The 13,562-nt window shown below is 44.9% G+C and overlaps 1 pseudogene; it reads left to right on the forward strand.

Annotated features, from left to right (window-relative positions):
• The first annotated feature begins 2,489 nt into the window (after positions 1-2,489).
• The window catches only part of LOC112070265 (guanine nucleotide exchange factor for Rab-3A-like), a 32,081-nt pseudogene continuing 21,008 nt past the window's right edge, over positions 2,490-13,562 (forward strand).

Here is a 13,562-nt window from a genome sequence, read left to right on the forward strand (position 1 = left end):
GAGGAATAAAATACACCCCTGATGCACCGTAAACACGGTGTCACTCTCATAAAAGCCACGTTGTATTCCTTCTCTTCCCTCGCTTGTGCGACATCAGCTGTACGTGACCAGGCCAAAAAAACTTTACACATCGTTGTCACCATATAACTAAAGTTAATGTCATAGCATAGCTAAATAGAACTACACGTTAGTAAAACCCGCTTACAATCATGCAGTAACATTAGTTGTACAGTCAGGTAAGCAGTTTACAAATTAAATTAGTAATACCAAAAGCTTACCTTGACTTGGAGAGTTCCAGTGTTGTGTTGGAGAAAGTCATACCCACCTAGCAAACATAGGCTGTTCACACCCTGAATCTGTTTCACCTGTCCTTGTGGCTTGTTCTTCCACCACCGCCAGGCTGTTGGCGTGAGTGTCGGTTGGTGTGTGGTGTGGTGGGGGGTGTGGGGTGTGTGGCTGATGTGTGGAGTTGTGTGGCGTTGATGTGGTGGGAGTGCGTGTGGTTCTGTTGATGTGGGGTGTTGGTGTGGTGGGTGGTGTGTGGGTGTGGTGTGGGGGTAGCGTTGTACAAATCGTCTGTCCTCGATTGCTAGTTGAACACTGTGTCGGCGTGCAGTATAGTGGACCTAGTTGCACAATAGTTACTGGTGCTGGTGCTTGGGTGCGCTCGGCGAGGTTCCTGATGTGAAGTAATGATGTGGTGATCTGGTGTCGTTGTTGATGTGGTGATTAGTTGGTGAAAGGTGTGTTATTCAGCATACAATGTGTAGGCTAGTTGCGTTGTGGTAGCATAGATGTTTCCTGTGTGCTCGTTTCGGAGATCGTTGGGTGTGGTGGGTGTTTGTGCTTGTTGTGGGCGTAACAGCGTGAGTGTGTGTGGAAGGGCTCTGGTTCCGTGCTTTTCAGCCGTATGGAAGAATGGGTGGGTAAGTGCCCGGTTTCCGTGGTGCACAAAGTAGTACTGTGTTATGTGTGATGTGGAGAGTGCCATTATGTCTCGGTAATGGTTGTGTGGGTGTTTGTGTGGAGATGTTTGTCGAGGATCGGTGATGTGTGTGAGGGTATGATAGTCTTTGTACTGGCCATGGGTGCGCACCATAGTGAGCTCGCTGTGACCGTGTGCTGGATAGTGCTGCTGGCCATGATTTTGGCGCGGGCATTCGAACGCCTTTGGGTGTGAGGGTGTGTGTGAGCTGTTATGGGATGAGTCGGTTGGAATGATGTGTATGTGATATGGGCTGGTTCTGCGGAGGGCGCTGTGGTGGCGTATGTGGCGTGGTGGGTTGGTGTGTGTCGGCTTGTGAAAGTGCTGGTGTTGTCGCTGCAACAATTCATTGCGCCGATTCCACTAATGCTCTTGTGGCTGAATGGAACAAGTCCCCACAGCTAATGTCTCCAACAAACTCTCTTAGTGTGATAGTTTTCTCTATGAAGAGTGGAGATTATTGTAAGCAGCAAAGGGGGGGGGGGACCAACTCCAATAACCCCATGATTTTGGAATGAGATGTTGACGAGCAGGTGTCCACATACTTTTGGTCATGTAGTGTTAATTGTGATTCAAACCTCTCCATCGCCACCTGTGAGCCAATGCGCATTGCAGGTCAGCAGGAGGCTTGAGTGTGTAATATCAACCGGTTCACTGTGTGTGGATGAAGAGAACAATGACACGAAAACTGAACAGGAGGTGAAACTTCGGGACTGTGCTGTTTTTTTCTGTCCTCTGCAACTTTCGGTGGTCGAATGACATAACATGTAACTAAGATTAAGAACATTTTCAGTATTTTGTACAGTATTTTGTACAGTATTGCCATTTCATTGATTACCAAGTTTGGGACAATACATGGTGAGTTGCTATTTACCTTCTGCATTCCATTGTGTCAAAAGTTTGCAGAGCAGTCCATACTCCGTTTAGGCCAGTCTCAATCTGTAAAACTTGTCTGAATAAATAACCCATTCCTATAACGAATAGCTTACATGACATAAAAGCGCAATTTGATAAGTATGCCCATTGTTTAGCGTGAATTATTATTATTTATATGAAAGAAAATAACACATTAAGTTTAATTTGCAGGAGAGGGGGCGAGTTGTAGTCCCCGGTCGAGTGGAGTTTCTATTTGACCAGTGAGAGGGGCGAGTTGAAGCCTCCCGGCAGGAGGTGGAGTTTTCATTTGGCCAGTGAGAAGGTCGATTAGATACCCGGCATGGAGTGGAGTTCATTTGGACCAGTAACAGGGCATACCCTAGCGGCAAGTGGAGTTTCATTTAAGGATGTAGGGGCGAGTTGAAGTCACGCGAAAGTGTCCTTGACAGGGAGGACGAGTTAAGTCGCAGAGTGACTTTCTGACAGGATATGAGGGGCGAGTTGAAACGTCCACGGCAGGAGTGGAGTTTCATACCAAGGCAGAGGGAGCCGAAGTTGAAGCACCTAGACAGGAAGTGAGTTTCATTTGACCAGGGAGTACGATATTTAGTCCCTCATGATTGAGTTTCATTTGACCAGGAGAGGGGCGAGTTGAAGTCCCCGGCAGGAGTGGAGTTTCATTTGACCAGGAGAGGGGCGAGTTGTAGTCCCCGGCAGGAGTGAAGTTTCATTTGACCAGGAGAGGGGCGAGTTGAAGTCCCCGGCAGGAGTGGAGTGCACTGGTCGGTTGATTAAAATGAGGCCTAGGACCTCATTGATTCGGTAGGTTGAAAGTCCACTGAAGTATTTTCTATTCAATTCTATTCTATTATATTCTAATCTATTATCATGTATTCTATTAATGTTACATGTCTTTTTATGTTTCCCAGGTAGGCATCAGGTAAACAAATGAGGAACCAAGGAAAGTGTATTTCAGACTACTCAAGTGAGGGGTCCTACAACACCAGACACAAGAGGTAAAGTAAAAGAAGATAGAAGAAGGTGGCAGAACTCTTCCCATAATCATGATTTCACAGAAGCCACAGCCTTCACAGTAACTGAAGTGACATTAAAACTGCAGTTGGATTTAGTGACTCTGCCTGGAAAACCATGGATGCGTTTGAGGGTCTCCACAGTGTCCAGCTGTCCTCCTCTCCACCCCTTGCCTCTGCCACCAACCCAGGGTATGAGGTTCTAGTATCCGCCAGATCTGGTATCCAGGTGTACTCCAACACCACGTTCTATGGTAAACCCAGTGTTCTAGAGCAGGCTCAGAAGAGGGGGAGAGCCAAATATCACTCCCACCGAGAGGAGACTAAAGAAGAGAGGTGTGAGGTTGGAAGGTAAGACAGACATCATTATGGGTTTGATTTGTTATTGTCCTTCACAGCTGTAGGTTGGTTCCAAGCCTGTAGCTTTTAGGATTGTCTTCATATAACCATAACGAATCTTCATTTTGTACCACATTAATGTCATATGCCAGATATACTGTGAACGCCAATATTCTGTTTGACAATAATGTGTTCTAACAACACCCTAGGGAAATGTTTGGCCATGTTTATTTTTAAACTGGAAACGGGTTGGGATGGGAGGATGCGTGTCATCATGTGACTTGCGGCAGATTGACAACACATTCCGTCCTTTTTTACTATCGGAATGAACAGGAATGAAAATAGACTTATCTTGCAACGCATCGCAAACAAAAGTCGTATACGGTGACTCAACTTGAGTAACAAAATAACATTCGACTAACTTTATCTAGTTGGATATCTCGATGAAACATTGTAGCCCATTAGCGTTTCGTCAGCATTATTTAATAGTAACATTGTTTTGAAACGATTGCATCCTTCTAAGTGGAATAATATCGTCAGCAAGTTAACGGTTACTGTAACAATTTATGGAATTTATGGAAACATAAACTGATGCCATCGAGGTCACGGCGACGGTACGAGGTGAATCTTCTAGCCGGGTGGTGAGAGGGTAAGGGCGGAGAGCTGGAATGGGAAATCCGGTGAATGTGTGCTGTTCCGATTGACGTAATGGGCATTAGGACAAGTTCAGCCCTCGCATGTTGTGGCGATTCTTAAACGACGGTGTGATGTTTATGATATTATTGTTTTCAATTATATTTTCAGCATAATCATTGATAATGATGCGTGTGTGTGTACTTCTAGACAAACGTGATCAGGACAAATATGCAGACGTTGCATTCATGTTATGAATCACATTATAATCACACATACGATAAGGATCTACAACGGCTGTCAGCCAATTCAGGGCTCGAACCACCCAGTTTATAATAGAGATATATCGTATGTCCTAATTCCTAGTCACTTTACCCTCCTTATACATATCTACCTCTGGATCCAGTATCCTTGGAAGTATGCTACTGGAACTGACCCTTGCTTACTTAAGTGTGTTCTTCTTATTTGTATATCTTGTGTGTTTTTGTTACACCTTGTTTTTCTTCTTCTAGTATTACATTGTTACTGATTACTGCATTTGTAGGGGTTAGAGTTTGCAAGAACGGCATTTCACTGTTACTTGAGATAAACACAGTGTACAAAACATTAAACACCTTCCTAATACTTTAGTCAAATATTATATCTGTTTTGTGCTTCTTGCGGTCCGTTTGCAGTCTACAAAGTATTTGTAATTAGGTTCCGGCACCCTGAACATCGCTCAAAAAATAAATAAAAAATCGTCCCGGGGCTGAATCTAGTTGTTGATCATGGTTACACAGACTATCTGAATTGATCTTGACGCATATCGAGACAACACACACGTGCACACACACTTTCACATTCATAATTTCCTGCTGCTGGACCCTCTGCACACATCGACAACTGACACCCACGAAGCATCGTTACCCTGTTCTTTATTTGTTTGTCTTATGAATATCTATCCTGAGGTCTAGTCACTTTACCCTGCCTTCATGTACATATCTACCTTATTATTATCTATCCTGAGGTCTAGTCACTTTACCCTGCCTTCGTGTACATGTCTACAGTGCATTCGGAAAGTATTCAGACCCCTTGACTTTTTCCACATTTTGTTAACGTTACAGCCTTATTCTACACAGAATACCCAATAATGACAAAGCAAAAACCCGGAAATATCACATTTACATAAGTATTCAGACCGTTTACTCAATACTTTGTTGAAGCACCTTTGGCAGCGATTACAGCCTCGAGTCTTCTTGGGTATGACGCTACAAGCTTGGCACACCTGCATTTGGGGGAGTTTCTCCCATTCTTCTCTGCAGATCCTCTCAATCTCTATCAGGTTGGATTTTGAGCGTCGCTGCACAGCTATTTTCAGCTCTCTCCAGAGATGTTCGATCAGGTTCAAGTCTGTGCTCTGGCTGGGCCAGTCAAGGACATTTAGAGACTTGTCATGAAGCCACTCCTGTGTTGTCTTGGCTGTGTGCTTAGAGATGTTGTCCCAGTCTGCGGTTCTGAGCACTCTGGAGCAGGTTTTCATCAAGGATCTCTCTGTACTTTGCGCTGTTCCTCTTTCCCTCGATCCTGACTAGTCTCCTAGTCCCTGCTGCTGAAAAACATCCCCACAGCATGATGCTACCACCACCATGCTTCACCGTAGAGATGGTGCCAGGTTTCCTCCAGACGTGACGCTTGACATTCGGGCCAAAGAGTTCAATCTTGGTTTCATCAGACCAGAGAATCTTGTTTCTCATGGTCAGAGAGTGCTTTAGGTGCCTTTTTGGCAAACTCCAAGCGGGCTGTCTTGCCTTTTACTGAGGAGTGGCTTCCATCTGGCCACTCTACCATAAAGGCCTGATTGGTTGAGTGCTTGGTGGAGTGCTGCAGAGATGGTTGTCATTCTGGCAGGGTCTCCCATCGCCATAGAGGAACTCTGGAATTCCAGAGGTCACTGTATTCTTGGGGAGCTTCAATGCTGCAGACATTTTTTGGCACCCTTCCCCTGATCTGTGCCTCGACATAATCCTGTCTCGAACCTCTACGGATAATTCCTTCTACCTCATGGCTTGGTGTTTGTTCTGACATACTGTCAACTGTGGGACCTTATATAGACAGGAAGGGGTCTGAAAACTTTACGAATGCACTGTCTCAAATAACTCGTACCTCTGCACATTGATCTGGTACTGGTACCCCCTGTATATAGCTCCACATTGATCTGGTACTCCCTGTATATAGCTCCACATTGATCTGGTACTCCCTGTATATAGCTCCACATTGATCTGTACTGGTACTCCCTGTATATAGCTCCACATTGATCTGGTACTCCCTGTATATAGCTCCACATTGATCTGGTACTGTCTTCCTGTATATAGCTCCACATTGATCTGGTACTGGTACTCCCTGTATATAGCTCCACATTGATCTGGTACTCCTGTATATAGCTCCACATTGATCTGGTACTCCCTGTATATAGCTCCACATTCATCTGGTACTCCCTGTATATAGCTCCACATTGATCTGGTACTCCTGTATACAGTGAGGGAAAAAAGTATTTGATCCCCTGCTGATTTTGTACGTTTGCCCACTGACAAAGAAATTATCATTCTATAATTTTAATGGTAGGTTTATTTGAACAGTGAGAGATAGAATAACAACAAAAATATCCAGAAAAATGCATGTAAAAATGTTATAAATTGATTTGCATTTTAATGAGGAAATAAGTATTTGACCCCTTCCAATCAAAAGATTTCTGGCTCCCAGGTGTCTTTCATACAGGTAACGAACGGAGATTAGGAGCACACTCTTAAAGGGAGTGCTCCTAATCTCAGTTTCTTACCTGTATAAAAGATACCTGTCCACAGAAGCAATCAATCAATCAGATTCCAAACTCTACACCATGGCCAAGACCAAAGAGCTCTCCAAGGATGTCAGGGACAAGATTGTAGACCTACACAAGGCTGGAATGGGCTACAAGACCATCGCCAAGCAGCTTGGTGAGAAGGTGACAACAGTTTCTGTGATTATTCGCAAATGGAAGAAACACAAAAGAACTGTCAATCTCCCTCAGCCTGGGGCTCCATGCAAGATCTCACCTCGTGGAGTTGCAATGATCATGAGAACGGTGAGGAATCAGCCCAGAACTACACAGGAAGATCTTCTCAATGATCTCAAGGCAGCTGGGACCATAGTCATCAAGAAAACAATTGGTAACACACTATGCGTGAAGGACTGAAATCCTGCAGCGCCGCAAGGTCCCCTGCTCAAGAAGCACATATACATGCCCTAGACAGTTCAGCCTCCATCCGGACTATTGCCGATACCAAAGACAATCAAGCTCTATGCATTTTAAAGCAGATTATCTGCCCATAGAAACTCGAAGTTGCCAGAACATCTGAATGATCAGAGGACACTGGTGAACGTTGTGGTCAGATGAGACCAAAATTGAGTTCTTTGGCATCAACCCAACTTGCCGTGTTTGGAGGAGGAGGAATGCTGCCTATGACCCAAGAAACATCCCCACGTCAAACATGGAGGTGAAACATTATGCTTTGGGGGTGTTTTTCTGCTAAAGGGACAGGATAACTTCACCGCATCAAAGGGACGATGGACGGGGCCATGTACCGTCAAATCTTGGGTGAAAACCCCCTTCCCTCAGCCAGGGTATTGAAAATGGTCGTGGATGGGTATTCCAGCATGACAATGACCCAAAACACACGGCCAAGGCAACAAAGGAGTGCGCTCAAGAAGAAGCACATTAAGGTCCTGGAGTGGCCTAGCAGTCTCCAGACCTTAATCCCAGAAAATCTGTGGAGGGACTGAAGGTTCTCGGTTGCCAAAACGTCAGCTCTCGAAACCTTAATGACTTGAAGAAGATCTGCAAAAGAGGAGTGGACAAAATCCTCTCTGAGATGTGTGCAAACCTGGTGCGCCAACTACAAGAAACGTCTGACCTCTGTGATTGCAACAAGGTTTTGCCACCAAGTACTAAGTCATGTTTTGCAGAGGGGTCAAATACTTATTTCTCATTAAAATGCAAATCAATTCATAACATTTTGACATGCGTTTTCTTGGATTTTTTGTTGATATTCTGTCTCTCACTGTTCAAATAAACCTACCATTAAAATTATAGACTGATCATTTCTTTGTCAGTGGGCAAACGTACAAAATCAGCAGGGGATCAAATACTTTTTTCCTCAACTGTATAGCTTCCACATTGATCTGATACTTCCTGTAATATAGCTCACATTGATCTGATACTTCCTGTATATAGCTCCACATTGATCTGGTACTTCTGTATATAGCTCCACATGATCTGGTACTTCCTGGATATAGCTCCACATTGATCTGGTATCCCTGTATATAGCTCCACATGATCTGGTACTCCTGTATATAGCTCCACATTGATCTGGTACTCCCCTGTATATAGCTCCACATTGATCTGGTACTCCCTGTATATAGCTCCACATTGATCGGGTATGATACTCCCTGTATATAGCTCCACATTGATCTGGTACTGATACTTCCTGTATATAGCTCTACATTGATCTGGTACTGGTACTCCCTGTATATAGCTCCACATTGATCTGGTACTCCCTGTATATAGCTCCACATTGATCTGGTACTGGTACTCCCTGTATATAGCTCCACATTGATCTTGTACTCCCTGTATATAGCTTCATTCAGTCTACACCCGTTGTATTCCATGTCACAAACAACATTTGATTTGACAACCAATTTCTTATTATATACCTTTTTAAAAATGTATTTAACTAAGTCAGTTAAGAATAAATTGTTATTTATAATGACGGCCTACCCCGGCCAAACCATAACCCGGACCAAGCGCCGCCCTATGCGACTCCCAATCACGGCCGGTTGTGATACAGCCTGGAATTGAACCAGGATCTGTAGTGACACCTCTAGCACTGAGATGCAGTGCCTTAGACCGCTGCGCCACTCGGGAGCCCCCCCCTATTAACTACCTAACTTTCTTAACATCTCAAACAAGCAGCTGAAGGGGCTAGTTAGCTTACATGTTCATGTAGCCATTGCACTTAACAGACAAGTTTTTAAATCTCGTCTTTTGTTTTCTAAAGGTTGGTAGACCTGGAGCCAGGTCCAATCCCCAGGGTGGAGGGTGGAGGGCAGGGTGACCCCAGGCCCGCCAGGCCCCAGGAGCAGGGTACCCAGGCCAGGGGCAGAGAGGGCAGCAGGCTGGAGCGTGCTGCCCAGCTGGAGGGTGCCCGGGGCGGGGAGCATGAAGACAATGTGTCCCGCCTCCGGAGCTCTTCCCTGGAGATCAGAGAGAAGGGATCAGAGATCCTCAGAGAGCAGCTAGATGCTGCACAGAAGGTGGCTGAGGCCCATCTTGTTATACAGTATACCTCTTCTATTCTGCTGCAGTTCTACCCTACACCACTTCTATTCTGCTGCAGTTCTACCCTACACCACTTCTATTTTGCTGCAGTTCTACCCTACACCACTTCTATTCTGACCCAGTTCTACCCTACACCTCTTCTATTCTGACCCAGTTCTACCCTACACCTCTTCTATTCTGCTGCAGTTCTACCCTACACCTCTTCTATTCTGACCTCAGTTTTCTACCCTACACATCCTCTTCTGCATTCTGCCTACACCGTTCTACCCTACACCTCTTCTATTCTGACCCAGTTCTAACCCTATCACCAACTCTCTAAATTCTGACCCCAGTTCTACCCTATCACAACTTCTATTCTGACCCAGTTCTACCTCACCACTTCTATTCTGCCATTCTACCCTACACCACTTCTTTCTGACCCAGTTCTACCCACCCAGTTCTATTTTCTGCTGGCAGTTCTACCCTACACTCTCTTCTATTCTGACCCATTCTACCCTACACCTTCTTTCTGACCCAGTTTCACCTACCTCTTTATTCGCTGCAGGTCTACCCTACACCTCTTCTATTCTGACCCAGTTCTACCCTACACACTTCTATTCTGCTGCAGTCTACCTACACCTCTTCTATTTGACCAGTTCTACCCTACACCTCTTCTATTCTGCTCCGTTCTACCCTACACTCTTCTTATTCTGCCCAGTTCTACCCTACACCTCTTCTATTCTGCTGCGTTCTACCCTACACCTCTCTATTCTGCTGCAGTTCTACCTACCTCTAATCTGCTGCAGTTCTACCTACACCTCTCTATTCTGACCAGTTCTACCCTACACCTCTTCTATTCTGCTGCGGTTCTACCTACACCTCTTCTTTTTTCTGCTGCGGTTCTACCCTACCCTCTTCTATTCTGCTGCGGTTCTACCCTACACCTCTTCTATTCTGCTGCGGTTCTACCACACTCTTCTATTCTGCTGCAGTTCTGCCCTACACCTCTTCTATTCTGCTGCAGTTCTGCCTACACTCTTCTATTTCGCTGTGTCTACCCTACACCTCTTCTATTCTGCTGCGGTTCTACCCATCACCTCTTCTATTCTGCTGCAGTTCTACCCTACACCTCTTCTAATTCTGCTGCAGTTTACCTACACCTCTTTCTTCATTTTGACCCAGTTCTACCCTAACCTCTTCTATCCCTCCCAGGAGCTGAAGCTGAAGGATAAGGAGTGTGAGCGTCTGTCACAGATCCGGATCAACTAGAGCAGGAGCTGGAGGAGCTAACTGCCAGTCTGTTTGAGGTAGGGAGGAATGACTACTAGGCCTGCTACAACCTACAGCTAGCTGAACTAGTGAAGGACTGACTACTAGGCCTGCTACAACCTACAGCTAGTTGAACTGGTGAAGGACTGACTACGAGGCCTGCTACAACCTACAGCTAGCTGAACTAGTGAAGGACTGACTACTAGGCCTGCTACAAACTACAGCGCTGAACTAGACTGACTGCTAGGCCTGCTACAATCGCTAGCTGAACTAGTGAAGGACTGAGCTGATAGGCTGTACAACCTACGCTAGCTGAACTAGACTGACTGCTAGGCCTGCTACATCCTACAGCTAGCTGAACTAGACCTGACTGCTAGGCTGCTACAACCTACAGCTAGCTGAACTAGACTGACTGCTAGGCCTGCTACAACTACAGCTAGCTGAACTAGACTGACTGCTAGCCTGCTATCAAACTACAGGCTAGCTGAACAGACTGACTGCTAGGCCTGCTACAACCTACAGCTAGCTGAACTAGACTGACTGCTAGGCCTGCCTGACAACCTACAGCTAGCTGACTAGACTGACTGCTAGGCCTGCTACACCTACAGCTAGCTGAACTAGACTGACTGCTAGGCCTGCTACAACCTACAGCTAGCTGAACTAGACTGAACTGCTAGGCCTGCTACAAACTACAGCTAGCTGAACTAGACTGACTGCTAGGCTGCTACAACTACAGCTAGCTGAACTAGACTGACTGCTAGGCCTGCTACAACCTACAGCTAGCTGAACTAGACTGACTGCTAGGCCTGCTACAACTACAGCTAGCTGAACTAGACTGACTGCTAGGCCTGCTACAACCTACAGCTAGCTGAACTAGACTGACTGCTAGGCCTGCTACAAACTACAGCTAGCTGAACTAGACTGACTGCTAGGCCTGCTACAAACTACAGCTGAACTGACGATGGTACAAGTACATCTGGACTTAGAAAGGTGTGGATCCTGCATGTTAACTATGTCCTTTTTTTTGCTGTTCCCTATAGGAGCTCACAGGATGGTGCGTGAAGCCAACGTGAAACAAGCAGCAGCAGAGAAACAGCTGAAGGAGGCTCAGGACAGGTCCGTTTATGTTCTCCTATTTAAACTAAATACTTTATCCTTCAGGGTTAGAGAGGTGGCCTGTGTGTGTGTGTGTGTGTGTGTGTGTGTGTGTGTGTGTCGGGATGGGTACAATCCATAACTACTGTCTACCACTTGTGTTGTTGAATCTCCCCAGAGTGATGCTGCAGGCGGAGGTGTCCGCCCTGGAAGACCATGGTCCTGAAATCCACCCGTCTTCCCCAACCGCCAGGCCCACCTCAGCCCTCTCCCGGGCATAGGTCCAGGGGTGCCAGCCCCACCATGGAGGAGGACACAACCCGCAACAAGAGTGCCAGTGGTCCTCCCCATTGTCCCCGGTGGGCACTCAGACCTGCCTCTGACCTGCAACCAGTCAGAGAGGACAAAGAGGTAGGGCCAGCCGCTTCAGACTACAGACCGGCCGTGTCTGAAACCCTAATGCTGTTCTAAGTAGTAGGTGTTTTGTTTTTTTTACAAAATAGACGTTTTATAGCATGTGCATTTTTGTTGTTGTTGTCTGCTTTAAATGCCAGAATGTCATACACATTTCTGCTTTTCATCTAGTAGAATTCACTGGACAAAATAATGGTCTTCGGACTAACTCTACATACTGCTGATCCTACTATAACTCTACTACTGTCCTACTATCACTCTACACTTTCTTCCTACTATAACCTATCGCTTCCTACTATAACTCTTATCTACTGCTTCACTATATACTCTACACTCGTTCCTACTATAATCGCTACTATTCTTGATTCCTTACTATAACTCTACTGTCTTGCTATCCCACTAATATATCTTACTCACTACTGATCTCGTACTATAATCTCATCAACTCTTTGCTCCTACTATATCACTACTCTTACCTAGCTTGCCTACTATCGCACTAACTCTATCCTCACTCTTCATATAACTCTACTACTGCTTCCTACTATAACAATCTTCTACTATAGCTTCTACTATAATAACTCTTAACTACTGCTTCCTACTATATCTTATCTACTGCACTTTCCTTCTTATATATTCTGTGTTCTACTCGTTTCTTACTCTACTCTATTTCCTACTATAACTTTATGTTTCTATACTGTGCCCTGCATCCTCTACTCTACTACTGCTTCTACTTATACTCTACTCTGATTTCCTCTACTTATATTACTATCTACTGCTTCCTATATATCGACTCTAACTACTGCTTCCTACTATAAACTCTACTAACTGCTTCCACTATAACTCTACTACTGATCCTACTATACTTAATCTACTGCTTCTCTATAACTCTAACTCACTGCTTCCTACTATAAAATCTACTACTGAATCCTACTATAACTTCTACTACTGCTTCCTACTATATACTCTACTACTGATTCCTACTATAACTCTACTACTGTTCCTACTATAACTCTACTATGGCTTCCCACTATAACTCTACTACTGATTCTACTATATACTCTCTACTGCTTCCACTAAACTCTACTACTGCTTCCTACTATAACTCTTACTGCTTCTACTATAACTCTACTCTGCTTCCTACTATACTCACTACTGCTTCACTAAACTCGACTACTGCTACACTATACTACCTACTACTGCTTCCTACTATAACTCTACATCTACTCTACTACTGCTTCCACTTAAACTCTACTAACTGCTTCCTACTATAGATCTACTACTTGCATTCCTACTATTAACTCTACTACTTCACTCTACTATAACTCTACTAATCTGCCATCCTACTATACCTCTACTATGGCTCCTCATACTCAACGACTTACTACTGCTGCTCCCACTATAACTCTATACTGCTTCCCACTATAACTCTACTACTGCTTCCTACTAAACTCTACTACTGCTTCCTACTATAACTCTACTACTGCATCCTACTATAACTCTACTACTGCTTCTCTACTATACCTCTACTACTGCTTCCACTATAACTTCTCTACTGCTTCCCACTATAGACTCTGTCAAGTGTATTTTC

The sequence above is a fragment of the Salvelinus sp. IW2-2015 genome, unplaced genomic scaffold (assembly GCF_002910315.2).
Source record: "Salvelinus sp. IW2-2015 unplaced genomic scaffold, ASM291031v2 Un_scaffold1270, whole genome shotgun sequence".
Taxonomy (NCBI): Eukaryota; Metazoa; Chordata; class Actinopteri; order Salmoniformes; family Salmonidae; genus Salvelinus; species Salvelinus sp. IW2-2015.